Source organism: Manacus candei, unplaced genomic scaffold, assembly GCF_025592945.1.
Source record: "Manacus candei isolate 608988 ecotype Guabito, Panama unplaced genomic scaffold, ASM2559294v1 h1tg000109l, whole genome shotgun sequence".
NCBI lineage: Eukaryota > Metazoa > Chordata > Aves > Passeriformes > Pipridae > Manacus > Manacus candei.
This window is the reverse complement of record NW_026138157.1, coordinates 2,434,013-2,459,221: the sequence shown is the minus strand read 5'-3', so window position 1 is coordinate 2,459,221 and position 25,209 is coordinate 2,434,013. Positions and strand designations below refer to the sequence as shown.

The 25,209-nt window shown below is 39.4% G+C and overlaps 1 long non-coding RNA gene across 1 annotated transcript in view; it reads right to left on the bottom strand.

Annotated features, from left to right (window-relative positions):
- The window catches only part of LOC127461628 (uncharacterized), a 151,369-nt gene extending 141,286 nt beyond the window's left edge, over window positions 1–10,083 (bottom strand). The window contains exon 1 of the long non-coding RNA XR_007900188.1: window positions 10,042–10,083. This is a non-coding gene — a long non-coding RNA (uncharacterized LOC127461628). The remainder of the gene's footprint in view (window positions 1–10,041) is intronic.
- Window positions 10,084–25,209: the final 15,126 nt, after the last annotated feature.

Here is a 25,209-nt window from a genome sequence, read left to right as displayed (position 1 = left end):
CCCATATTTAGCAAATGAGGTTTATCACACGTAGGTCTGAAACACACTTAGATGAAGACTGAGTATTCAAAAAGCTACTGTGCTTTGCCAATACACACAGAATCATGTTGGACTGCCCAATGTATCATGAGTGTTATTAAAAGAAACTAAATACTTTAAGAACAACTTTAAGAACATTTCAATAGTATTCTTTTTTGATTTTGGGTGGAAAGGGAGGTTGTTCTCTTCCTTTTAAGGATTATTTTTTCTAAGTACATATCTAAATCCTACTTAGTTCTGTTTAACTCCAGCCTTGTAAACCCTTTGTGTGTTTCTTTTGCTCTCAAGCTTCTTTAAACACTTTTGTATCTCTCCTTTCAACAAGGATTTTGCTGCATTTTTCCTCTTTGTGCTCTCAGAAATCAAGTCTCTGGCTATTATTCGGAGAACTTCTCCCTTACACATCCAACTCCTCTGCTGTAGGCAACAGAAAGGTTTCAGAATTAATAACCTATGAAAAATGAATGAGACAATTCTCAACTCGCGTAGCTTTAAAGTTCTCTGCTTACTCCAGCAGATATCTCTGTAGCAGATTCATTCATGCCAGATCTTCAGCTTTTCTCTGCAATAATGACAATAAGAGAAAAATGTTTAAATATAGATGCCAACATTTTGATGTCACCACAGGATTGTTCAAGCTGGAGCCAGTACCCTGATGGAGGTCACTCTAGACCTTGACACCAGTCTGTCACTTTGAGAAAATGGACATACCTCAACACCACAACCCTCCAGTACAGCTACACAGTTGACATTTTTTTCAAGCACATCATTGCAAGAAGCAGTGGTTGAGTCCAAAGCTTCAAGAATTTCACTAAAGAATGTATCAGTATCTGGTTATGTAAAGGTCTTTGGTTAAAGAATACATAAACTCCAAATACCACCGAGGCTTGTGGTTTGAATTTTCGAGGGTTTTGAGTTTAGGAATTTATATCGCATCTTACTGTGAGAAAAGAGAAAGCAAAAACAACTGAGAAATTGTACTAGTCCACTGAAAACTCAGAGCCATATGCTGTCATATGCCACAATAATAAACAAAAGGTTCGTGTAGGACAGAAAGACAGGCTGTGACCTCCTTTCCACTAATTATCACAAAGCCGTTTGCTACATTTTTATAAATGCTTTCCTATTTTCACACTTAATACACTTTGTAACGGTGTGGCTCCCCCTCATTATTTAGACCCCCGGTTGATCAGTCCAACCTCTGATGTATGTCCAAGTGCTTCCCAACAGAATTTAGTACTTCTTATGCAGGAAGGTGAGAAGTTTTTCTTTAAAAATTTCCTCCTTATTTTCATCATAATTCACTGCAGTGTCTGTAGACATGATGCTACTATACTGAATAGGGCAAGATGGGGGTTTTTTAAGTTTAAGATGCATATGGCGACATTTTAAGTTGTAAGTGATTCAGAAGCACTACTGAAGAGGTATTTCCTGTAAGTAGCACTATAAAATCAGTGGTTATTTAAAGGGGATTAACAAAACAAGAGTGTGGAAGTGGTTGACCTGTTGAGAGGTGTAACACGAAGATGGCATGAAGCCAAGAGCAGAAGACAGCTGCACAGTACATTAAGAAGCCGGACACTACGGATCAGGCTGGATTTATACAATAAAAAGAGAAAAGGTTCAGTTGTGAAGAACTTCTCCTGCATGGGTGAGAAAGCTCAAGGCAATATTTTCAACTGAGTAAGCACTAAATGATGAAGAAGAATTCCAAGGCCTGATCCAAGTTAATGAAAAAGGCTTTACTGACCAGGCTCCCGATTACATGATGAAAAGCCCAAGTCTTACAGTGAATTCAGGCTCCAGCAGAGTCAGGTAAGCTCTATCAATAAAAGTGCTGCTGGTGCTCAACTGAAATACAAATGTGAAAAGGATGTTTATTTCACAAATACTTGCTAGACAAAGCTTCATGGCCTATCAAATACATACACTGAAATACACAGGCAAGTACAGACTTCCATTGCAAAAACATCTTTAAGGTAATGTGCATGCACAGTAGCTCTGTGGACTACAGCTTGTGTTCACTCCACTGACCTCATTCTCATCCATCTATGTTTAATGTAGCCCATCACAGTAACTGAGTTCTTTACTTGCTAAATACACAATGTGGCTACATTTTGGCTTTTTCTAAATTGTAAATTCACAATTTTTTTTCAGGATAAAAAGGTGAGTTTTATGCAAACTTCTTTCTTAGCAGATGATTGAAAACACATTTTAAATATGTTTGTCTTCTATTTAATAAAAAAAAATCAGCAGATGTTTTTTGGATGAGCTATGTTGTTTATTATTTTCCTAAGATGTCCAAAACATGATACTCATTTAACCCCTAGAGTAGTGACACAGAAATTACATTATGTGCATCATACATCAAATAATAGTCACTCCTGCTGTTCTTTAGACATTTGGGGCTTAATTTGCAATTATTTGCATTTATAGAGCAAAGCTATACAATAGAAATGGGAACACATCTCCTAAGTTGATACAGAATTAATTTTCAAAGGGTGACATGCACCAAAAATCCTATTGCGTGATTAGTACAAACATGTAAACAAAAGAATGAGGAACAGCGTTGTCTGCTAATGGATTTTCAGTTATGAATTTCCATTGTTACAACATGTGATTAATTTACATGTTCAAATTAAGTCTCCATTTTTGCATGTTTAATTATGAGGTATTTAAAAGCATGGATGGGTGTATTTGATTATGAGCAGCATCTAGGAAAAAGCTTGGCACTTGCAATTTGCTTGTCCTGGTTTAAAATGTTCTCATTACATCATGGAATGAACAAGTTAAAAAAAGGAATGTCTCTGTTCCCAGCTAACAATGCACACAAGTCAAGAGCTCTCCTCCTAATATTTCCCAGAAGGATGTGCATCAGAGGTATCTTTCTGACAAATGAATGGCAGAAGGAATCTGTGAAAACAACAATGTGTCTTTGGAGAGTCCAGTAGTGTGCATACTGTGGATGCCATTATTTAATCTCATTTTAGAGTTCCTCATTTCCAAAAAATTCAGACAACCCTAAATTTTAGTGGGATTTCCATTTCGTGTGTCTGTGCCATGCACAAACAGCTCTAGGGACTACTGCTATAATTTTCCTAGTAAAACATGAGGGTCCATCTGCAAAGGAGGGCCTAGGGTTGTCAAATAACCAGTTTTTCAGTTAAGCTGCCAAGCCAAACAGTTGAAAAAGAATGCTGGTTCAAACTGAATTGAATTCAAAATTTTTCCAGGTTTCCACATTAAAACCACTACCACTCCAACCCAGCCCACTGTACTTCTTTTAACGTGGAATGTTCCCTGTGTCTCATTAGGAAACATTTTTGGAAAATACAAAATTTTGGTAAATGCAAACAAAAAAGACAAGGAAATACAATACAAGATACATACAATTGTTGCAAAAGGATTGCTCTCTTTGACTTTTTATATACAATTCACTCTTTGCTGTACTAAGAAATTCTTCCTGATGTGTTGACTGCAATAGGGTTTGCCGCAGCTTCCAAAGTGAATGCCATTAACATCAGCTTGAGGAATCATTCTTAATCTGTTGCTCATTGACTACAAACTATCACTGAAGTAGTTTGCATGAAGTGGCTTATTGCACCAGTTTTATTTTGGAATTATTCAAAAAGCAATTGCTAGGATACTCACATGAGTTAGGAACACAAATTCAAACTCCTGTATTGATTGGACAGTGCATGGGTTTGAATTAGGACCTGCCTTTCCTCGTGTGGTTGTTTTCTGGAGGATTGTGAGGCAGGTTCTCACCCCTTGCATTGTAAATGGTTCACTTTGTGTGCAGCACCGAAATGGCCATGATCAAAACTGAGAACATCTTTACAGCCAGTTGACTAACACACACCCCTAGCAGAGAGGGCATCAGTCCCACAGACTGCTCCTCTGAAGAAAAAAGGTTAAAAAGGAGCAACTGAGAACACATTGCAGTAGACCTCACTGTTGCTAATTGTTCATGTCCTGTCCTAAGAGACAGGACAGCAGTATCTAAATACCCAGAGCAGAGGACAGAATTTAACCATGGCATCCATCATTGCAGACAGGAGGTAGAAGGTCTGCCTGCCTTCTCATTGCTGCCAGTATTCTCAGATTAAATTTTCTGGTAGATAAGAATCAAATTACCCTAAATAATTTGCTCGATGCCAAAAGTGACCTTTTTTTGACACTAATTTTTTCTCTTATTGTCCTAGAAGATAAACACACACTTTTGAGACAGAACAAGTTCTTCAAACAGGAATATCCCAGCAAAGAAAAAGTCTGGTAAATGTAATAGCAAGCTCTTCTAGATAAAAATCATTATATACTATGAATAAAGTTGACCACACATACACTCATTGGAGTACATATATTTGAAAATGCTTATATGCCTGAAACCTCAAGACACTGCAGCTCAGATCAACTGCCCACTTTACAGAAATGTTCTGGAGAAAATCCAACCTTCATGCCATTCCCATTCATTTCTACACTCTGTGCTCTTTTCTGCATCTTGGCACTATTTCAACAAGGCATTTGCTGGACAAGCAGCAAAATGTAGTGTTAAATACCTGAATTCATGAAAGTTTGTGGAGGAATGGCCCTTCTGTTTGGTAAGCACCTATAAAGATGCCATAGTCATAGAATTACATAATGCAAGGGGTTGGAATGGACCTTAAAGATATTAGTCCCAACCCCCGGCCATGTGCAGGGATACCTCCCACTAGACCAGGTTGCTCAAGACCTTACTGAACCTGGCCTTGAACACTGCCAGCATTGGGGCATCTACAACCTTCCTGGGCAACCTGTTCCAGTGCCTCACCACCCTCACAGTAAAGAATGTCTTCCTAAATCTAACCGAAATTTTTTCTCTTTCAGTTTATATCACTCATTCCTTGTCTTATCACTACAGTTCCTGACAGTGAGTTCCTCTCCAGCTTTCCTGTAGGACCCCTTCAGACACTGGAAGGTTGCTATGAAGTCCCCACACAACCTTCTCTTCTCAGTCTGGACAGCCCCAAATTTTTCAGCCTGTCTTTCAGCTTGCTCCAGTCCTCTTTTCATCTTTGTGGCCCTCTCTGGACTTGCTCCAACAGTTCCATGTCCTTCTTATGCTGAGGACATGTCATGGTTTGAGAGCTCCAAAACACAATTCCCTAGTCCAAGCCCCCTCCCACATCTCAACCCAATGTGAGATGGGTTTTCCAGACACTACACGAGATTCAAAAATGGGGGAAGGGAATATATATTACAATGACTGTACAAAATAAATACTACAATACATTACATACAATCTTAGCTATCTCTATCATGACAAAAAAGTATTTACAATGGATCAAATCTCTTCTCCCTTCCAAATAAAAGCCCAGGAGGGAAGAAGGAAAAGATCCCTTTCTACTCTCAGAGCAGCAGTCTCTCTAGGGCAGCAGTCTCTCTGTTTTGCTCTTCCATGCAGCATCTGTAGCTGGATCTCTGCCAGTACACACAAGGGGTTATCCAAGCCCCTCAGCCCATCGTCTTCTAGCGAGGGTCTTCTCTTCCACGGACCGCATAGCAGGAACAAAACTCGCTTCACCACATCATATCATGGGGTGTAAGACCCCCATGAAGGTCCCTTCCTCAGGGGATTCACCCTGTGAGTCAGAACATCTCGGGCAGCTTTCAGATGAAGGCCTTTGCCTCAAGAGTTCTATCAGAGCTTCTGTGCTCTGATCTCAGGCTGCTAGCTTAGCTTGGCAGCAGCGGCGAAGGGGGGCCAACGTCACCCCCTCTGCATTCCTTTGGCCGTCCTGGTCCAGCTTTCCAGGACGCCTGAGCTTTTCAGCTCCCCTCTGCAGTGCTACTGCACTTCACACCTCCCTTCTAGGAGGGGTCTCCAAGGAGTTTGGGGTCTGTTTTGTTCAGTTCTTACCCCAACTTTCTCTCTCTCTCTGTGTTCTCTCTCTGCTGCCGGTTCTCTCTCGGTTCTCTCTCTCTCCTTCCAGGAGTTCTCTCTGTGTTGTTGCATGCCTGTCATTGTTGCTTGGTCTTATCTCTTCTGGCTCTCTGTCACCGTTTCTCTGGTCAGTGCAGTTCTGCCACTGCTGCTGCTGCTGCTGACGGTGGAGAAGCATCCCTCAGTTTTCTAACTACAGGTACTTAGCCCAGTCTTACACTGTTCCAAGTCCCTGTAGCCCCCAGCCGAGGGCTGGGGGAGGCCCAGCCCCCGGTGGGGCTGCTGCTGCTGCTTCTCCTCGTGGCTTCACAACATGGCTACTTCTTCAACAACAACTACAACTACTGTCTCTTCCGTTCTACTTGTGATATGTTTATATTTTGCAAAAGTGCTCATTGGGTAAAACCTCAAGGGTTACCACCCCCTGGGGTTTTACCATTTTACAACTCCAGGGGAAAAACTGTTTCCCCCCACCACAGGACACTAGAACTGTATACAGAACTCCAGGCAGGGTCTGGAGCAGAGCAGAGCAGAGTAGAGGGGAAGAATTGCTTCCCTTGACCTACTGGCCATGCTGCTTTTGATGCAGCCCAGGGCTCTTGGCAGTGATAGCAGTAGGAAAATACATTGTAAGCACATTTATAAAACACAATTATTTCTAATATGACAGAGAATCAATACTGAGCATTTTCAGGTAATCCTAGTCACTCACTTTGCTGAATAACTGGATGAATCATAGCAGTCCCTGTGTCAGAAGGCACACACCCTAACTTCACAGGATAACAGAATCTCAAAATCAATCAGGTTGGAAAAGAGCTCAGAGATCATCGAGTCTAACCCTTAACCTAACACCACCTTGTCAACTAGATACCATAGGTATGTAGCTGAGTTTGTTGAAATTTTAATTCCAAGTATGCTTTTTCCAGGAAGAGACAGAGAAAAATCTGTTAGAAACAATTAAAACCCAACATCATCAGCCATATATTTGGCAGCATTTTCTTTGAATGTACCAAATAACTACGAAGTGACACCCTACCTTCAGCATCACAGGTTGAAAGGACGACAGATAGAAATTTTACGAAGTAGGAAGGTTTTCTTCACAAAATGCCTTTTAGAAAATGACAAACTGAATTAAACCAAGAAATGACATTTTTACTCAAGTAGTGGAGATTAGAAGGAAATATATATAAAAGGAAAAAAAAAGTGAAAGTAGTGGGGGTTTTTGTTTGAAATTATCAACACATGGAAACATTTCTTTTGAAATTGCATGGAATTGAAGTTATTTTTAAATGTTACTGAATATACTTTAATTTCCTTTGTTCTCTTTTTGATGGAGGCTTAACTGATAATCTCCTGCAGTTATCATTATAGTTGAAGCCTGCATCTATTGCTCTGGGGCAAGTAGCTATTTGCAGAAGCTTATTAGGTTTATTACTAAACAGTAGCTCAGTGGAAAAAGCACCATGGCTTTGAAAGAAGACCTGGCATGCAGATAACATTTATGACTGAGTAAATTCCACTAATACTTCCATAAGCAATGTTTTTGTTTTCTGCCATGTTTTTGTGACTTTTACTGTGCTTTTCACTTCACTTTAGGCATTCAAAATGTGCTGGTTAGCTTCTTGACTGATGATGAATTTTAATTTCCAGATGTTGCACATGCAGCTGGTATTCTCACCACTGCTTTACTTGCCATGGGAACCCAGCTATGGCTGAGGGTACAGCTGGAGTGCACAGAACTTCAGCCATTGCCCAGGAGACACAAACAGTTTCAGGCATTGAGTTACATTCCGAATATGCTGGATAAGAACTGACAAGATGTCAGGGTAAGCAGCAACAGCAGTTAAACTATCTGCAATACCACACTGGCACAACATAACATTTTGTGTTATGTGCTACCTTGTTCAGCGCCACCTGAAGACATTGCCTCTCACTGAACTGTGGCACACTGACCTCCTCAAAAACCCCAACAGATGATGAGAATGCCCTAAAACACAGCTGGATTGCTCGCAGGCAGAGTAATACATTCAGAAAGCATTGCAAGAACTCTAGCTTACACAGCTTTACTGTGGGAGGGCTTTAGTTGAAGCTTTTATATATTAGCTAAGGAAAAGGGCTGTTTATATCATTTCAGCACAGCTCCCCATTCATTCCATTTGGATTTTTAACAGTTCCTTTGCTCTTGTTCAGTTAGAGGATCATCAGAAATTTGCAGTATTCTGGACGTTTTCAAACATTTCACATATTTTTGTGTCAGAACTGCAGTGGATCACATGACATGCAGCTGTGTTAACATATTTAGGGTTTGGATACTTACAAGCTCCTGCACTCTGGAGTATTATTTTTCTACTTGTTTACATTTGAGAATTACTGGATTTTGTTGGGTTTTCTAACCACAAGGTTGGAATTTATGGGGAAAAATTAAGCAGTAAATAGATACAGTGTCTTACCTTCGTTTTTAATGTCCTCCCTGCCAGCAGAAGGATTAGAGAGATAAAGCTGGTTTTCTTCTGTGAAACTGCAACTAGTCCAGTCACAAGCTCACAAACACTCCTTTCCGTTTCAGCTATACTTTGGCCACACAAGTGTGGTTTACAGATTATGGAAGTTACAAAAACACATGGCAAAGAGCTCTCAACAGCCCGACTTATGTATCAGCAGGAAGAGTTTCCCAGGGACCTCTCCATCCCTGCAGTGCTGAAAAACTTCCAGGGAAAATCTTCCTGGATACTGATGATCTCGTTTAAGTCAGGCAAAACTGTACTCTCAGCCAGCTGCTTCATTATGGGAAAGTACCAGTTCACAGAAAAAGGACTCAGAAACACAAAACTTTATCTTTGAAACACAGATCCTTACCTGCAAAAATTCTGATAACAACAGCAAGTTTCTACCAACAGATCACACACACACTTCATCATTTAATTTCATAGACAGAAGAACAGACCCCATAATTCTTTCTAAAGATGCATGATGCCATCATTAATAAACTAAACGTGCAGTATCTTAATTGGGATCATTTTTTTCTTTCTTAACTCTGCAACTTTTTTTAAATACCAACAGCTGCAATTGTGGAATCCAAGGCATGCCTGATACTGATACTGGATGCAAGTAACATGACTTTTTTTACAGATAAATTTGCAATTAGGCATATAAAGAAGAAAGTAATTACACTACTTTTGAGGGAAATATCTGAAATTACATAGACAACACTTCCTAAATGGAAAGTTTACAATGGAATTTGATAGTAAGGATTTTTGAAAGTGACCTGATTAAAACAAGATGAGTCAGTCAGTTGACTGCACAATGTTTAATGGACAGTTCTTCAAAATCTGTGCTGTGAAATTTGGAGAAACAATAGCAAATTCTATGTTTGTAGAACTCAGAAAAATATGTTACCTGCAGTCTTAAAGCAAAAGTTCTTCAGCAGAGATTCAGTAAAGGAGTATATTCCACTTGTCCTTTAGCTACTGCTGCAGGTGGCTCATAGGTGTTAGTCTATACCTAGCAGTCTCGACCTCAAACATGCTTCAGCGTACAAAGTTCGCATTTGATTGCCATCCTCAATCCAGTTTCAAAGAATAAAAATATAAGATGTTTTTAGTGCCCAAACCATCCAGATTACTACCTCAAACCTTCTCTGAGCTTAAGGGAATGATACAGATGATTGTTCTTAAAATTGTCATAATTGAGAATAAGAAGTGAACTTCTATTATAGAATGAAGAGCTCAAATTAGTTAATCTATTACTCAACACTTAGAACTAAATTAGAGGAGATCAACACAATATTATGGTGTAATTCTGACTTCACCTACTTGCAGATATTTCAGCCATCTTTTTTCAGCTTGAGATGCCATGGCAAGATAATTACTGTATGCTCATTAACTTGCTTTAGGAAAGGAAAAAATGCAATCATTTGTCAAGGAAGAACAAGCCTACAGGAGAAACTGTGAGATGGTCTGCTTAAGGGACTTGACGCCATCTCTCTCTTGCCCTTGAGATATTGATCTGGCATAAGGTCTCCATTGCCAAAGACTGCCATGGTTCTGCAGCAACATTCTACTCTGTGGGAAGGAACTTACCATGTTTCCAAACAAGTCTTCATGTGAAACAGGAGTCAAAACATGGCATCTCTAAGTTTCCTGCAAGAAGGAAATTTCAACACATATAGTCTTAGAAAAAAAGTTCACTTTGTTGTTTAGCAACAAGCTGCTCCAATTCTGAGGTTGCCCCAACACCTAGAATTGCTTGAGGAACACCCCTTGGGAGGAAGCTGTGCTCAGTCAGGGCAGATTTTCAACATCCTGAGAAGTAGAACTGTTTCAGCTACAAACCCATCTGGTTTCACACACAACCAGCTTTTATGCACTACACATTCTCTTTATTGGTTGAGGTTTGCTCGTATATGAAACGGAATCTACATTTAGGCTCTATTCTTACCCAATCACAAAATGTGTTGAATGGGAAGGTACCCACAAGGATCATGGAGTCCAACTCCTGGCCCAGCACCCATTCCCAAGAGTCTCACCATATGCCCAAGAGTATCTCCCAAACGCTTCCTGAACTCTGTCAGTCTTGGTGCTGTGATCACTTCCCTGGGGAGCCTCTTCCAGTGTCCAACCACCCTCTGGGGTAAGAACCTTTTTCTCACATCCAACCTAAACCTCCCCTGTCACAACTTCAGGCCATTCCCTCAAGTCCTGTCACTGGTCACCAGAGAGAAGAGATCAGTGCTTGGCCCTCCTCTTCACCCTCATGAGGAAGCTGTAACTGTGATGAGATCTCCTCACAGTCTCCTCTTCTCCAGGTTGAATAGATCAAGTGACCTCAGCCACTCCTCATATGGTCTCCCCTCGAGGCCATTCACCATCTTCATTGCCCCCCTTTGGACACTCTCTAATAGCTGAATATCTTTTCTGTATTGTGGTGAACAAAAATGCCACAATATTCAAGGTGAGGCCGCCCCAGTGCAGAGCAGAGCGGGACAATCCCCTCCCTCGACCAAGCTGGCAATGCTTTACCTGATGCCCTCAGGACACAGTTGGCCCTCCTGGCTGCCAGGGCACTGCTGCCTCATGTTCAACTTGTCATCAATCAGGACCCCTAGGTCCCTTTCTGCAACACTACTTTCCAGCATCTCATTCCAATATACAGCCTTGCTTGCCCTTTTGTTTCTCCTACACAGCACTGTCTACCTGCACAAAGAACTGCATGTTAGCAGACATAATCAATGCAATTATTTTTTTCTGAGCCAATTCAGAGGTTAATCTAGTCTTCCCTTCAATGTCAGTGACAACTGATGACTTTATTGAAAAAAAACCAGTCTGGTATGTTCGCGAGAACCTAGACAGAACTGGTTTCCTGCCAAATATGAAGTCACCATCAGGATCAAAGCTTTGCCATCTGTCTCCTTCTACTCCTGGTTAAACCCCTATTTAAGTGTGAAGAAAAATTAAAAAAAATAAATAAGAAGCCTGCCTATCCAGTCCAAGCTATAATGCCTCAAGACCATTTAGTTGAAACTTGTAGTGTTACATACACTGCACACACTTCAACCCAATCCAAGAAGATGGTAAGCAAGGCAACAACAAGACAAAACCCTTCATTTCCTATTTTCTGATCCTCTACCTAGTAGTATATCCTTATTATTACTATAACTATCACCCATCAAGGATCAGGTTCTGACAGAATTCCCATTATACCTCAGCTGTCCTGTTACATTGACTTTGCTTCTACTTTGCACTTCTCCTTATCATGGCTAGGCTTTGCAAATGAAGATTTGGGAAGGACTCTATCCGCACTTGTTACAAGCGCACTGGTGGCTAAAAAGGCCAGATAGACAAGTCCGGTTGCAAAAGGCACAGCAGAAAGACTCCTTAGGTGGTATATTCTGCAAGACACGATTCTTTCTGTGTTGTCTTTTCTCTTCAAGAGTGATCCTGCGTGCGTTCTCAAAGGAAGCAGCAGCGTTATAGATAGTGTGTCTCCAGGCCTCCCGATTGGAGGTCAGAGTAGACCAGCTATGTTAATCAATATGGCCAAGGCTGAGATGTTGTTTCAGGGAGTCCTTGTATCTCCTCTTTGGGGTTCCTCTCATGCGGCAGCCAGTGGCAAGTTCACCATAGAGCAGGATCTTAGGGAGGCAGTGGTCCTTCATCCTTGAGACGGGCCCTGCCCAGCGCAGCTGTGTTCTCAGCAACATGGCCTCAATACTCGTAACTGCTGCCTGTTCTAGAACAGACATATTGGTCACATAATCTGACCAGTGGATGTCTAGGATTGTGCAGAGACAGCACTGATGGAAGCGTTCTGAGAGTCGCAGGTGGTGGCAGTAGATGACCCATGATTTGGATCCATATAAAAGAGTAGACAACACTATGGCTTTGTAAACACTGATCTTTGTACTTTTCTTCAAGTGTTTATTATGCCATACTCTTTTACGGAGTTTTCGGAAGGCACTGTATGCCTTTGCTAACCTGTTGTCCATCTCTCCATCAATCTTACCATCTGAGGAGATGAGGCTGCCTGGGTAATTAAACTGCTGGACTGATTTGAGCTCTGATTAGCCAATGGTGATATGGGGATGATGGAAGACTTCCTGAAGTGCAGGTTGATAGAGAACTGTCTTCTTTAAGCTGACTTCCAGCCCAAAAAGCTCAGTAGCCTCTGCGAAGCAGGATGTTAAAAGCTGCAGAGCTACTTCTGTGTGGGCAACAAGGGCGGCGTCATCAGCATAAAGCAGCTCCCAGACAAGATGGTTTAGGGTCTTAGTGTGGGCCTTCAGTTGCCTTAGGTTGAAAAGGCTTCCATCAGTATGGTATCGAATGAAGATACCGTCCTGATCATCAAGGTCTGCTGTGGCCCTTTGGAGCATCATGCTGAAAAAGATTGTGAATAGGGTTGGTGCAAGGACGCAGCCTTGTTTCACACCATTGGTAATTAGAAAGGGCTCAGAAAGTGCATTGCCATATCTGACTTGGCCATGCTGATCCTCATGAAGTGAGATGATCATTTTAAGGAACTTGGGGGGACATCCTAGACGTTCTAAAATCTGCCACAGACCTTTTCTGCTCACAGTATCGAAAGCCTTGGTGAGATCAACAAAGGTTACATAGAGACCTTTGTTCGGTTCCCTACACTTGTCTTGCAGTTGTCTGAGAACAAATATCATGTCTCTGGTACTCCTGTTGGCTCTGAAACCACACTGGCTTTCAGGTAGAATTCCTTCTGCTATAGGGGGTATTAGTCTGTTCAAGAGTATTCTTGCCAGGATTTTGCCAGCAATGGAAAGCAGAGTAATACCACGGTAATTTCAGCAGTCTGATCTAACTCCTTTCTTCTTATACAAAGTGATGATGACTGCATCACAAAGGTATGATGATAGTTCGCCTAGTTCCCAACAGACACTTCTCCTTAATTGCCTGATAAAGATCCAGATGCCTCTTCTGATTCTGGACGGACAAGAAAACAACACCTTATCCTAATAACAAGACCCGATATACTGATAACAGGACCTGATATTCTAATAACAGGACCCTAATCAACAACTGAAAAAGAGACAAGATGCCATAGGAACTAGAATCACCAGCAGGAGCAAGGAACCAAGATATACAGGAAGAAAGGAGCAGAGAAGCATGAGCAGATCATGAAGAAATTAGAAGGCAGCCAAATTAATTGTAGCATTGTCCATCATGACTAGTTTCTCTTCAGAAAGAACAAAACACTTGTGACAGTAAAGACTGTTGGAGGACACATTAAATATTTTTGGTTCCCTAGTAGTCCTATCCTGCATTTCCCATTGAACAGGGAAACAATGTGACTGCAAATGGACAACAGGACCACAGATGGGAAGCAATGGTGTAAGCAGCTGTGAACAGAAGGGATGTGTCCAACAGGAAGCTTTTCTGTTCAGAAATGGGTCATTCTCTGAAAGTATTTGAAAACCTTGCAACACACTGAAATAATTTAACCCATCTCAGAAGTGTTTAATGGTCTGTACAAAACAGTGTCACATAATATCGGTCCCAATCCCTTTGAATGAGGCAAGTTACAAAAAAAAAAAAAGACTGGACAATGCAGATGCCAGAAATAATATAGCCTCTGGATTCCAAGGGCCAAAATAAGGGACAGGTTGAGTGTCCAAAGTCATCCTTTTCCATCCTATATTACATCCGTATTCCACATTATTTTCTATACTGCCCACTAACCAAATGGAAGTAACTCAGTGTCAATATAGGTGAAAAGGCTTTGAAGAACCATCTATGTAGAGACTGCAAGAATAGCCATGGCTTGCATAGTCAGTGTCCAGTTTGCTTTGTTTTCAGGAGTACAGTCTATTGGAATCAGTTATAAGAAACAAATTAATCCAGGTTTTGCAATTAACTTGAATGAAAATTAAAAGTGTTTACAATGTAGTAAAGTCTGTCAATCAAAATGTTGCTCTGTGATTGATTCTCACAGAAGTGCATGCTTCTCACCTAGATTCACCATCTTCTGGAAAGCAAGGATTCCTTTTTTCACCTGGAAGGCATAGGTATTAGTGTAGCATCCACAATAGGGGAATAAAGGAAAGCCAGAAACCATAAAGAGCTATCACATTTTAACACTACAATGGTTCAGAGGCCAAGTACTGAACATTTCTATTGCATTAAATGAATCAAATATTCACAAGTCACAACAGCTGTGGAGGAAATCAGCCAACACGCTGGTAAATACACAATTGGCATTGAGTGCTGTCTCAACATATCAGCTACACTGCAGCTCCCTGCGTTCCTGACTATAGTCAGTGCCTCTAGGAGGCACTATGGAACTGCAGTCCAGGGCACTGAAGGCATTTAGAAAAGCAGCCACAACCATAAATCCTCTTTTCACATGTTGCTGTTCATCTGCTCTCTATGAGGAGATGATTTATTTCTGTGGTAGGGAGCTACTCAAAGGAAAGCCTCAAAACATCCTAACAAGGATAAGTGTGACATATGTGTTATGTCAGCCACTACCCATTAGAAGGCCTGTTTCCTAGAACTGACATAGATGCAAGTATTTTCTGTAAAACAGTCAAAGTGCTGACACCTTCTCTGATATTATGGAGGTCATTGTGAACTAGGAAATGCAACTTCCACTGATCTTTTTGTTTAGTCTAATTTTTCAGAACATTCTTAATGAAACATGTCATGTCATGTCAGGATACATCATGTTGTGTACATGATATACATATCACATGATATACATATCACATGATGTAGATCCTCCATCCCAGTGTTCTGGGACAAGCTTTTCTTCATACTCTTGATCCCCAAGGATAATAATTCTTTCTCCACAATTAATGACCAGTGGTCATTCTCTGCAAACCAGCATTCTGGCCAGGGGCAGAACGGGACCCCTTCCCCTCAGATAGCATGAGTAGTAAAGCTCCATCTTTGTTCAGTTGAGATGATCTTGTGCAGAACTGGAGTAACATAGTGGTGAGTCAAGCTCACTATGCTTGCCCATGGAGTATTTTATTGTGTTCTTTTGTCTGTGGTTCATGTACATAATCGAAAAGGTCATTCTACACTGAAAGCAGTTGTTTTGCCTTTGCTAATGGAAAAACAATTCCTCATCTCATAATCCATAACAATAAAAATAAGAACAACAAAACTCCACCCACATGAAAGAACCAGCCAGCAAGAACATCGCATTGCACAACATCTCCCCAGCTCATAGAGGCCAACGCGTCCCAGTTCTCCCTAGATATCTGTTCAAGAAGCTGGGCTATAAAGCGTGCCCTGAAGGTGAACAGCTCCAAGAGTTTTTGGTCCTCTGCTTGGTCCAAGCCATTACTGTGACTCATTGTTCTTATTTCATGAGTGATTTTAATTTAAGGTCAATATGACAATGAGGTTGTCATGCTTGGGCAGAAAATTATGCATAGAGAACAGATTTTAACAGGTGTTCACATATTACTCCCAGTTGCCACTGTACTTATATGTTTGCTGCACATTACATGTTTGCTATACAGACAAAAATTGGATTCTGAGCTAGTTAACTTGTCTTTAACGTTCTTCAGAATTGTTTTTCTGGAACTCCACTTTTATTGCAACTCGTGGCAGTCAATAAAATGCTATGGGTTTTTTTGTAAAAAGGTCAAATGGGCATAAAGCATATAATTTAATTGAAAAATAGAAATCTCTCAACTGAAAAATACCCAACAATGTTTCTCAGTAGCTTTTAAAAGACATTTGGTTTTGATCTCTTCTGATTTTTCTTCTGTTTTGCTTTGGGTTTTAATCAGAAGTTAGTTCACAATCTTTCAAAAGGGAAAAGACATTACCTAGGGAGAAGATGGTAAGTAAAAAAAGTCCAACTTTTTATCAACTTGGGAAGAAAAAATTTCAGTATGTTTTCACTTTTTTCCCCCAAACCCTTCCATTTATGACACTAAGAGAGTTGACAGACATCACTAGCAGTAGATCTTCAGTCTCTCTGGCGAAACACTTCAGGTCTTTACAAAAACACTGTCTAAGTCAGCACTACCTCCTGTGAGCAAGAGTCTAGGGTGAAGTCCAAACACAGCATGTACCAGAGGTCTAATTTGCTCGTTGTTCACACAGAATTCTGCAGCTCTTTCATGGCATGTCTCTCCCTTTCCTCCATCAGAAAATGTTTTGCCAGGCACAAATCAAGCTCCTGAACTTTCATTGCAAATCAAAAATTAGGACAGCTTAAGGCATATAATTTGGGTTATGATTTGCAATATTCATTAAAAGAGCAGCCAATTCTGGCAAAGAAAAAAATGTCCTGAGCTACAATAATGAATACAGAGTTTGTTACAACACCAAGACTGATGGTCTCATCTGTAATGATCTAACAGTGGCTGCCTTTATATGGTACCTTGTTTTGATTCTCATATCAATAATTACATTATATGTCTCAAAACATCTAGGTGTTTGGGTTCATGTTAAAACCTGTCTGTGGATATGCATTGGGATAGGAGCTATTATAGAATCACAGAACAGATTTCAAGAGGACTAATGATTCTTCAAAACATTGATGAACATGACCAGGGACCGCTCACTATGATCCCTTCTGTCCTTAGAACTTACAATTTGAATGCGGTAACTGAGCTTCCCGATGCCAAATGAACTCACCAGCACAAAACTTCCTCTTTGTGCTCTTCTCCAACAGCTTCCCCAAGGCACAAATTCAACACCTGAGTTAGCATTCATTGCATGGTGCCACCTTGTCACCTAATAGAAAGTAGTACAAGAATTTCTGCTGCACATTTTCCTGAAAATTCCTGGTTAGTATGGCCATGCTAAGTTATAACTTTCAAATAAATTGTACTTTTCTTTTGGCTATAAGGGTGCACATTGCTGCCCATTGACAGGAATGTTGCATTTACTACTTCATGTGTGACCTCAAGTATGTATCAGGTAGCCTTCAACTAGGTTAGCCAGTCTAAAACACTGGCATGGATTTGTGTGGCTTTTACACTTCTCGGTATTAAATGGATTCAAACAGCTTGAGAGACTAATGGATATTTCTCTAATTTAATTTGAAATTAGGATATACTCTTTCTTCATATGCAGAGCTACAGAATCTCACTGTGAGCTAACACCCAAAGTAACTTTAAAGCAATCATTATGAAAAGTCTGTCCTTCCATCTGCCCTTTCCTGACTTCCTAGAGTCCAACCTATACTCTCAGAACAGCTTCTTCTGCTAGTTCTAGAACCAAAGCATGGGTTTTTGCAGCACCAGCTTTTAAATATTTCCTGACCTAAGTGCAAAATGTAAATTTGCAAAATAGGGACAACAAGTAAATAATTATGTCATTTACTTCTCTCTTGCAAGAATTATTTTTCCTTAAAACAGTCAAATTTGCCAGAGCAACAATTCTAATTCTCTTCACACTTCTTAAGGGAGCTATAAAGTGAATGGGGAAGAAGAAAAAATTATCTCTACCTACTTTATAAGTTGTCTTTTAAGATCTTTTCAAAATTGTCTTCCATATTTGCAACAGAAGTACTTTGGAGCCACATGCTGCCTGTTCTGGTATCTCTATTAAAATAAGTAATTACAAAGCTCAGCATAGTGTATAGAGTCACTTGTGTCTGCCCAAGGTTGTCATCAAGAAGACTTAGAGGTGTTTGGCATTCTACAGCACCTGAGTTTCCTTGTACAAGTCAATACCTCGGAGCAGGTAATGGCTGACAGACTTCCAAGAGACGCTCTTTGTGCTTGGGCCACTTCACAAGACATGGCCCAGGGACCACATTTTAGGATCACAGGAGTAGCTTACAGTCAGTTGAGCAACTGCAGCACTGAGTTGATATGTTGGAAGAAGAGATCATTTGACTGGAATTTACTTCGTTCCTCTCTAAAGCAACAGGAGAACCAGGGAGGAAACTACAATTTTCAGGATCACCTATAGATCTCTGTTCTGGCACCAGTGGCATCAAGTACTTGGGGCACAGTGCAAAGACACACATTAGCCCTAAAGGGAAGCATTTTATTTTTTGCTGGACTTGTCTGGATACATAATTCATCCAGTGAACCAACAATCAGATATCTTTTAATATAAACTCATTGCTAGTTCCAAAGTTAACTCTTTGCCTGAGTTGTGATTTCCAGAGCCACTTTACAATGTGAGGCTCGAAGAGTTTGGATTTTCTTAAAGGACAGATTGTAAGCTTAAGATTAAGAAATGGTTCTTTTTGTTTTAAAAAGACATACAGCTTATTGCAAATTCACAAGCTTCTGACGTAGTCTCTCTGATCCAAATCTCTACTATTCCTCCAGTATATTTTCCACTGCCTATCCCCCACTCCTCCCTGCACCTAAGGCCAAATTATAAAAATTAATGTCTTGGGTTTTATGACATGGACACTGTTGAGAAATGTTAACCCAAAGTCACATTAAGTTTTTCTTGCTTCAACTTTCCTTACAAACTTGACACACAGAGTAAGTTTTTCAAAAGCCTCACTAAGATGCAAGTATCTTCCAAATAAACTCCGATGCCTAATAAGGCAAAACAATTGTATGATTTTGTACAGAGAATTGTGCAAGTCATGTTTTTTTAATGATTTTTTTTTTCATTATCTTTAATTTTGGAAGGTTCTGGTTGAGCATGTAGAGGTAATAAAACTTTTCATTTAAAATCCCTAACATATGAAAATTGTCAATTATCATGGATGAAGCCTTGGGAACCTGATTCACTAGACCTTAATGTTCAAAGGAAAAGGAAGGTCCTAAGTCCAGATAGATTAAAAGCAAAGAAAATCCTAAGCCAGCACCCTCCTGTGAAACTACAGAAGACCAAGGGACATATCATCTTGTCAATATTTGCAGGGCTGTATGTACCTACCTGACTTTGTTGTGCAAATCACTGATTTAAATTCACAACCCCTATCAGACATATGCATGAAAATATGTGCTTCCACACATACTATATATACAGCTGCTCAGAAAAAAAAAATCAGGCTAACAGAGCTAACAGAGATTTATGCAGTTAGAAAGAAACTAAATATAGGACAAAAGTTATAATTTAGCTTTAACTTGTTCAGAGATACAATGATTCTGAATTGAGCACTTGTGCTGCCTTATGTAGTCCTCATATTACCATGTTTTTAAATGTGATTTTCTTTAAAAAGTAGTTTAATTTCCTGGGAGGACTTCCCATTTCAACCCTTATTCAGTGAGTATCCCCACTGAGATCAACTTCATCTGTATTTGCAAAACTATATTTCAGTATTGAAATTAAGAAATACCTGCACAAGGAATCTGATCCATCTTGCCTCCTGCATGCAAACAGCTTAGTTGGGGACAATGAAACTACTAACACAGCAGAGGCAAAAAGTTCTCACCTGAGAAGGATTAGTAGGAAATCACAGGAAAAAAGTTTTGAAAATCCATTCCTAATGCTCAAGGTATGCCACTATTGTATAATGTAATCAAGACCTTTAAAAGTATCAACCAAAGACACTTGATATGCTCTGATTCAATTGCAGATTACTGATTGCAATTGTCAGTCTGTTATATAAGTCAGGACAGAATGCCATAAAAGTTACCTCTGACTTTAAGTATAGCTAATCCTAATGAATTATTGTGGGCCACTGATTTTCTCTCAATTTCTATTAGTAATGGAAAATACATTTCAGGTTATTTCTATTTCTCCTGAGTAATTTGTTTCAATTCCTTCTCCTTCCATTCATCAGACTTCAGAAGATATCTTCCAGGATGCAGAAGGACTGCCACAGGGCTGTAGTGGAAGATAATACTGAAATAAATTCAAGTTGCATGTTTCATTCTTGATGGTCATTGTTACTTTAATAGTGCATTCCGGACTTAATCAGTTAATATTCTGTTTGGCCACAGTCAGCTGGAGATGAATATCTACTATAACAATAAGGATCTTATGATAAAAAGAAAAGATTTATCGTTCTTCCAGGATGAAGGTCATGAGGTTTTGGGTTGGGGGATTTTGTTGGGTTTTTTGAATTTTTTGAGAAAAACCAATTTGTCCCATCATATAAACAAAATAAGTCAATAATAAGTAATAACAATTCTTTGTCCTCATTAGTTCTTCACTAACAACATCACCGTGATGTTTTCCGGGATACTCCACTTACATTAAGGCAATTTTGTTGTTTTTCCAGTTCCAAAGCAGAATGATAATGACAGTAGCATCCAAAACAGCTTCTTGTAATTGCCTAAATTGTACAACACCTTACCAGGATGTTAGTAAAACAGCCAAAGAATTTCACATTATAAAACTGGGCATATCATCTGATATAGCAATTTTGAGCATATTTTCAGACTAGTCAGAGTTTATAAGCTTTCCTAACTCTAGTTTAGCCAAAAGTCTTTCATAGACCATCTGGTTCTAATGATACAAAACTAGAATTTTTGGTGTCTTTTTCACTATGTTACATTAAATTAAAGCTTAAAACATCAGTAAAGTAAAATCCATTCTTTTTATATTATGTCTTTTAAATTAAACGTTAAGTATTCTGGCTAAGTAAATGTGTTTATTTTAGTAAAACTATACAGCATATACTATATGATACAGTCAGCAGAATCCTTAGTTCAGTTACTCTTGCATATTCCTGGTCCACAACCCACTGAGGAAAAGGGAAGTGTTTCCATTGACAACAGTGGTCTCTAAATGAGGCTCCTACTGTGAGTGACACCACATCCTTACTCATCCTAAAACGTGTATGAGATTTCAATACTTTTCCCCAGAGAAAAGGTTCAAATTGTGCTTACAGCAGCTCTTCCTAAGTCAAGTGATAAAAGGACCCAACTGTGTATCTCATACGCACTTGGTAACCCAACTGAAATTCAGTGAAATCAAAATATTAAGGATGTGATAAGAGGTTTTATAGTGGAAAGGCATTGTGAATTATATAATCTTTGTATTCAACTGTAGCTAGCTATAAATTGGCTCTTCAAGTTCAACTTTCACACGTACCTGAAAGACACTTTCTTACAGCAGCTGTTGAACAGCAATGGAGTTTTGAAAACCCCACCCTAAATGTAGCCCATCATTTCTGAGCTCAGCTACAACAGGTTACAATTTCCTGCAATTCACCACCAGTCTTAGAAGCTTGTTCTGCAGGTGAAAACAAAGATCAAGATTTCTAAAGATGTGTGGGAGAAAAGTCCATTTTTCATAACAAAAGTGCCTAGCTACTGTAGTTTCAGAGAGGCCAAACCAATCTGGAGGTCTAATCAACCATGAAGATCAACCAGCCACTGCCTCAAGAAGCTGGCACCTTCCATGTATCAGCTAAGGTCAACCAACAGCAAATATGACTTCTTACTTATGAAACCAGTTTATGTTTTATTGTAGCAAGTAGCCATTATCTTTTTCTGTATGTTTTATATTTCTTTGCAGTTCCTTTCACTATAACTCTCATTACAAAGTATCATCCCTCTTGTAGCAAACCCAAGCAAATATCCCACATATTTCACTGAGGTAAACAAAGACACAGGTACTATCCAAAGGGAACATCACAGACTGTTCTGTTGTATTCACTTCCCTAAATCCAAATATGTTAGGAGCGCAGACCTCATTTTGTTTCTTCTTTCTGCTTTTTTCTCCTCTCTCCATGGTAATTTCTGTGTTATTATTACAAAATAGTTAGAAAAGAGAGTTCCAACCCTAAATTCCTTACAAAGTGCCCTGAACGGGAGGTTTTCTGCAGTAAGAAAGGACTGAGAGAGAACTGCATGAATTGGCCCATACGGAGTTACATGCTAAGTGTTGTTATTGTTCTCAGAGAGTGCATTTAAGGTTTTGGGAACAAACAATAAAACGAACAGCTGAACAATTTTAATCATGGCCCAGTTCCTAGTTACAATTATTTTTAAGCTGTCTCACCATTAGCTAGACTCTGATTTTTTTTTTCCCAATGAAAAAATACATTATGTAAAACTTAAAGAAGTACTGTATTTAAATGACAGAAAAAGTAAAAAATAGATTCTGAAATGTAGCCTGCTATGACTTCTGCTCTTAGCCCAGCATTTGTATACGACTTACACATAATTTTCAAAATGTTCCATTCTCTATATACTTCATGTATAAGCCAGTTCTCTAGGAAAATATTCTTTCCTAGATAAGTTGAAAGAGTGGTCTCTGAACTCTGTGACTAGACAGAGAATATCAGATTTTGACCACAGACATGTCTGAAAAAAACTAGAACTCATGCACATATGAAAAGCATATTTCATGCATTCTGTGTTTCAAAATGCTACAGCAGGGACACATCAAATCAAAGTAAGATGACAGCTCACACAAGCAAATGAGAACGAGAGAATAAGATGGCACAAGGACATGAAGACATTTGGAGAGACTACTGACCAAGAATATTCTTTTAAGATCCCTTCTTCATTCATTCAAGGCCTGATTCAATTACTTCCACTGGAGTCAACAGGAAGACTTGTGGTCTTCAGTGTCTGTTATTGTGGTTCATTACTTGTGTTACAGTAGCACACTGAATATTCAATTAAGCCCAAGCACTATAATACCAGGTGCTATACAAGCACCCACAGTGGCATAATCCCTTCTTACCAAAGCTTGCATCAAGCAAGTTTTGAATATTGAATCACATACAGCAAAAAAAAATACAGCAACAAAACATGGGAAAGAGTCCAAGGGATTTAGTCTGGCTTACAAAAACAATCAGTGGCAACACAAGGAAGACTGGTTGCCTGACTGTATATAGTGCCCTTTCTATTAACCCGTTCTGCCTGTTGGTGAACTTCAGGTCAAACCCACACCACATGGTATGAATGATAATTGAGTGAATGAAGTAAAAATTTACCTGCTAAATACGGTGAACAACTGCCACAGTGCTTCTACTCATGGAGATTCCATGCACTGCAGTAAAAATACATTACGTGCAGAAGGCAGGAATCACAAGTACTCCGCTTGCAACTCTGTTTTCTAATAAGAGTTCTGCAGGAAAATGTCATAAACAGAAATACAGAATCACTCCAGAGGTTACCCATTTCCACGCCTCCCACATTACAGCAGTCTCAGTTATAACCATGTCATTCCTAACAGATGTTTGTCTCATCTGTTGATGGATGCCCCAAGGCAATCCCTTCCAGCACTTCACCTCCCTTGCCATTAGAACTGTGTTCCTTGCTTCTAATCAGAACCTTTCTTGTTATAGCCTGTGCTATTAGTTCTTCTCCCACTGTATCACCTTTTCTGTCTTCTCTTCTTTAGGTTAATCAACCCAAACACATTAAAATCTCTCCTCTTAAATCTTCTTGTGGACTAATATTCAGCTTGAGATCCACTGTTACCTTAGTGTTTTTTCAACAGTTTCTACTATTAGAAACTGTCAAATTATCCATCCTGCATTTACACAGTTGATTATTCCTGTCTAAGTGCAATAACCTCCACTTGTCTGTCAAAAAATCCTTGAACTTCATTTCTAAATGTAATTTTGAATTCCAGTTATTTTCTTTAGTGTATGCAGAGTCAGTGTCAACTGCAAATTTTATAAACCTGTTCAATATAATCATACAGGGCACTACTAAAAATCTTGAATGCCTCAACAGATCAATACATTAAAGAACTACTGAAGAGTACTATTTAGACACAGTAAGTCCATTTTGCACTGACCCCATGGTAGTTTAATAGGGAATATTTGCCTTGATTTCTCATTAGAATGCCATATAAAAAAAAAATCAAAGATCTTATTAAATTGACATAGGCCTTTTAATTCTTTTGTATCCAGAGTCTGCTGCTCTGTTGTAGATTGCCTTGACACAGCTTGAACAAGTGATACAATTTGTTTCTGACTTATTCATACATAGGTTGTTGTTCAACTCTTAATTTTCTACATGTTTAAAATTAGGTTGCTTGTAATTTGTTCCAGAATTTTGGGTGGAATTGCATTTATATTGATCAGTCTATTCTTTCTAACAGTTCTTTTCCCTCCCTTCTAAAGGTCATCACCAACTTTTTCCATTTTCTCACCTATCTTCAGTGAGTTATCAATTAGGAATTATTCTGAACCTCATTTTCTTTAAATATGCCTAAATGTGTTATGTAAAATCCAGACAATCTGAAATCATTATCTTAGTTAAATACCATGCAGTTAAAACCTGTAACTTAATGAAAGTACACAGAGAAGCATGAATGTTCATTTTGCAATCTCCTGAGTTCTTTAAGTGTTTTATTTTGCAATTTTAATTGCCCCTTCAATAAAACCTTTCTCCCCCTTTTAAACAATTTGGGGAATTGGTTGGTTATTTTTAGCAGCATGTGTTATTGCCTAGGAACAAAGCTGGATCATTCACATACAGATTTGGTCTTATGGTTATGAGGAATAAATGTCCTGTTTGGATTCTCCAGTTCAAAAAGTGGGATGAGTTCACATCTTCACTTTCTGAACAGTATAGTACTGTGCAGAAATAGCATCTGAATTTTGGAAGCAGTGTGGATGCATCGGTGAAATGCTGCATCTAAACTAAGTAAACCTATTCTGCAGAGCTAGTTATCCCAGACACAAAACAATATCATGAGCATCAGTTCTTTCAGATGGTGAATAAAGGTCTTCCAAGGCAGTTCAGGGGAGTTTTTTGCCACATCATTGACTTCAGCCAGAGCCAGGTCAGATTCAAAAATGGCAATGTCTTCCCTCTACTGCCTTTCCTCACCAAGATAAGAAAATGCAAAGCCAAGTTTCACATAAGTATATTCTTAAACAGATGGAAACGTTGCTTACACCATTGTATGTGGCATTGACACCAG